Source organism: Mus pahari, chromosome 9 (genome assembly GCF_900095145.1).
Source record: "Mus pahari chromosome 9, PAHARI_EIJ_v1.1, whole genome shotgun sequence".
Taxonomy (NCBI): domain Eukaryota; kingdom Metazoa; phylum Chordata; class Mammalia; order Rodentia; family Muridae; genus Mus; species Mus pahari.
This window is the reverse complement of record NC_034598.1, coordinates 18378915-18382940: the sequence shown is the minus strand read 5'-3', so window position 1 is coordinate 18382940 and position 4026 is coordinate 18378915. Positions and strand designations below refer to the sequence as shown.

At 47.0% G+C, this 4026-nt stretch overlaps 1 pseudogene across 1 annotated transcript; it reads left to right on the top strand.

Moving 5' to 3' along the window:
• The first annotated feature begins 713 nt into the window (after window positions 1-713).
• Window positions 714-2029, top strand: LOC110326826 (annotated as a pseudogene). Its single transcript, XR_002380794.2, has one exon. The product of XR_002380794.2 is annotated as a rho GTPase-activating protein 1 pseudogene (transcript).
• Window positions 2030-4026: the final 1997 nt, after the last annotated feature.

Sequence of the window (4026 nt, the reverse complement as noted above, 5' to 3'; positions counted from 1 at the left end):
TTTGTACATGTGGTGTTTCTTTGCTTTTGCTGCTGTCAGAATTCTCTCTTTTGTCCTGTTTCATGGTTTGACTGTAGCATATCTCAGTGAAGGCTTCTGTGTACTGAAATATCCATGTATGCGCTCTGTGTACTTAGATATCCACGTATTTCCCCAAGCTTGGAAAGCCTGGGGAAGGTACTTCAGTACGTAGGCTTAGTTATGGTTTTGATTTATTTGGTTCTCTTTGTTTTGGTTACTTTCATCCCCTGTCCCTTCTGAAGATCCTATAATGCAAATGATGCTTCAAAATTCTCAAGTGTCCCCACACCCATTAGTGATACAAACTGGATTTGGTGGGCTGAGGGGTTGGAATAAGAAGATGTGAAGGGGATAGGAACTGGAGGTGAATCTGGGCGGAGTTAGGGGAAGAATTGCATTGTTCCTATCTATTAGAGTCTCAAAGAATTAATAAAAATATTAAACTTAAATAACTTTGAATTTTTCTTCAGTCTTTTATCCTTTTACTTTTTGTTTGTTTGTTTGTTTGTTTGTTTGTTTGTTTTGGGGGGGTTTTGTTTTGTTTTGTTTTGTTTTTCGAGACGGGGTTTCTCTGTATAGCCCTGGCTGTCCTGGAACTCACTTTGTAGACCAGGCCTCGAACTCAGAAATCCGCCTGCCGAGAGGAAGCATTGCCTGAATGAGGCTTCATCCACCTCCTATTGACTAGCAGATAAACATCCGGCTCCCAGAAGGCACCAAAAGCAGCCATGGACCCTCTCTCAGAGCTGCAAGATGACCTGACCCTGGATGACACCAGCCAAGCTCTGAACCAGTTGAAGCTGGCCTCCATTGATGAGAAGAACTGGCCTTCTGATGAAATGCCAGACTTCCCCGAGTCAGATGACTCTAAAAGCAACTCTCCAGAACCTGTGACACACCTGAAGTGGGATGACCCTTACTATGACATTGCCCGGCACCAGATTGTGGAAGTAGCGGGTGATGATAAGTATGGGCAGAAGATCATTGTATTTAGTGCTTGCCGGATGCCCCCTAGCCACCAGCTGGACCACAGCAAGCTCTTGAGGTATTTGAAACACACACTGGACCAGTATGTGGAGAGTGACTACACACTCCTGTACCTATACCATGGCCTGACCAGTGACAACAAGCCCTCCCTCAGCTGGCTACGGGACGCCTACCGAGAGTTTGACTGCAAGTACAAGAAGAAATCAAGGCTCTGTACATCGTGCACCCAACCATGTTCATCAAAACTCTGCTTATCCTCTTTAAGCCTCTCATCAGTTTCAAGTTTGGACGGAAGATCTTCTACGTGAATTACCTGAGTGAGCTGAGCGAGCACGTGAAGCTGGAGCAGTTGGGGATCCCTTGCCAAGTGCTCAAGTATGATGACTTCCTCAAATCCGCACAGAAGAGCCCTGCGACAGCTCCCAAGCCCATGCCACCACGCCCCCCCCACCCCTGCCCAATCAGGCCAGGAGCCCATTCCCATTGTGCTCAGGGAGACCTTCGCCTATTTGCAGGCTCACGCTCTCACCACCTGGGGCATCTTCCCGGTGTCTGCCAACACCCAGGTTGTACGGGAAGTGCAGCAGAAATACAATATGGACTGCCGGTGGACATTGACCAGTACAACGAGCTGCACCTGCCCGCTGTCATCCTCAAGACATTCCTTCGGGAGCTTCCTGAACCCTTGCTAACCTTTGACCTATACCCCCACGTTGTGGGCTTCCTCAATATTGATGAAAGCCAGCGAGTGGAGGTAACGCAGCAGGTTCTCCAAATTCTGCCAGAGCAGAACTACCGGGTGCTTCATTTCCTGACTGCCTTCCTGGTGCAGATATCTGCCCACTGTGACCAGAACAAGATGACCAACACTAACCTGGCTGTAGTCTTCAGCCCTAACCTGCTCTGGGCTAAGGATGCTGCCATCACCCTCAAGGCCATCAATCCCATCAACACCTTCACTAAGTTCCTCCTGGATCATCAAGGGGAATTGTTCCCCAGCACAGATGCTCAGGGGGTCTGATCTCACCCCCCAGCCCCTTTTCTGGCAGCCCGAGTTGGACTTATCCTCCTGGCATTCACCTTACTGGAGTCCAGGGCCCAGGAAGGGGTCCTGAAGCCCCAGGAGATGGAAGTTGGAGCCCACTAACTGGGCAGCCCCTCCTATCCCTCTGCCCAGCCCACCTTACCGGCCCTGGAGGCCTCTGTTACCAGAAGACATTTTCTTTGCCTTATACCTCTCACTGCCTCTCCGATTGCTGGGCTTGGTTCTTCTAGGATTCAGTCACAGTAAACCTTTTCCTTTTTCAAAAAAAAAAAAAAAAAAAAGGAAGAAAGAAAGAAATCCACCTGCCTCTGCCTCCCGAGTGCTGGGATTAAAGGAGTGTGCCACCAGGCCCAGCTGAAATTATATATATATATATATATATATATATATATATATATATATGCCCACTGGATCCACTCATATGTGTGTGCATGGGTGTGGAGCATGTGTAGCCTACCAGTGACAATATCCCCAAAGAAAAATGACTCCTTCCCCCAGCGTCCATCAACTACCAATAGCTTCTCAGGTAAAGGTCTGGCCTCCTGAACATCTCCATCCATACTGGAATCCTGACTGACTCGCAAAGAGCTATGTCCTGAGAGATCACCTGGCTTCTTTAGCCCAATCCTTTTTACTTTGTCAGGCAATTTGTGAAGCCCCATCTTTTGGGGGCTAGATGCTGTGTTTATTGTGTTACTTAGGCAGTATCCGGTTTCTCTACTTCATTATGGTTTTTGTAGACTTGCATAGGTCTGTGCATATTTAAAGGTACCTTCCATATTTTATGGACTGGCATAAGTCTTGGTAAGTCTATGGGGCAGAGCTATATCAGCCTAAGATGCCTGTCCATGACACCAACAGCTACATCACACTCAGCTGTGAAAATTGCAAGGAGTCCATGTTAAGAGCAAAAGTCAACACAAGCAGGAAATAACACAAGAGCTGAGAGTGGACATGAGGTCCTGTGCTTGTTAATAGGTGTTAATATGTGCTTGTTAATAGAACCATGTGGTGCTTACTTGGCAACATAGGTTGGGTCTGGGCAGCATATATAATCTCAGCTGCCATGGGCAACTGCAGGTATGAATGGGGTAGAAGAACCGCATCAGGAGTCAGGGCATGCTGATGCTGGCAGCATACCTATGTTCTAGAGGACAGACATAGATGCTTACATGTCATAAGGCTGGGGTCCGTTGCTGTGTTGGCTATTGGAAAATAGCCATCCTCATCTGAAGAGCTGAAGGACCCACTGAAGTAGTACCTAAAAAATGGGAGAGGGAAGTAGGGTGGTAGCTTTGGGAATTATGAGCATGAGGAGGTCAAATATGTAGTTTTCAGGGTGGAGGGAACCAGGAGAGCAGCAGACCTTAGGGATCCGCAATGGCCAACACCATGACTAGCACCAGGACTGGCTCAGTGTCACAACACCTGTCATGGTCCCAGAAGTGACACTACCTGTCATGTGACAGACACTGGGTTTTGTTTTCTGATGTGGAGACACAGCTCCGGATCTACAAAGGAAATTCCAGACTCAAAATACTAAGGGGAGCAGGAGAAGGTTGTAGAAGAATAGGTTGATTTGTTAAAAGCCATTTAAATTCAGTATCAGTGTGGAAGAATGAACATTAATATTCTCAGCACAGAAGCTAACGTATTGAAGACTTGCTATTTTCTGTCAGATAAAGATCATCAGGGTGTGCATTTGCCTTCATCAGAGCCAAACATGCTTAGTAAGCACTTTGCTGGGATCTGAGCAAACTGTGCTGTGAATCTTTGAGAAATGGGATGCTTAAAGCAGGCTACGGAGAACAACATGGTATGGCACTGAAAATGACCCTTATTTTGTCTACTTTAAAAAGCACTCCTTCATTCTTTGACTTCTGACTCTGTACAGTTCCTAACATGAGAACAGATGGGAGACAAGCACACACACACACACACACACACACACACACACACACACACACACACAA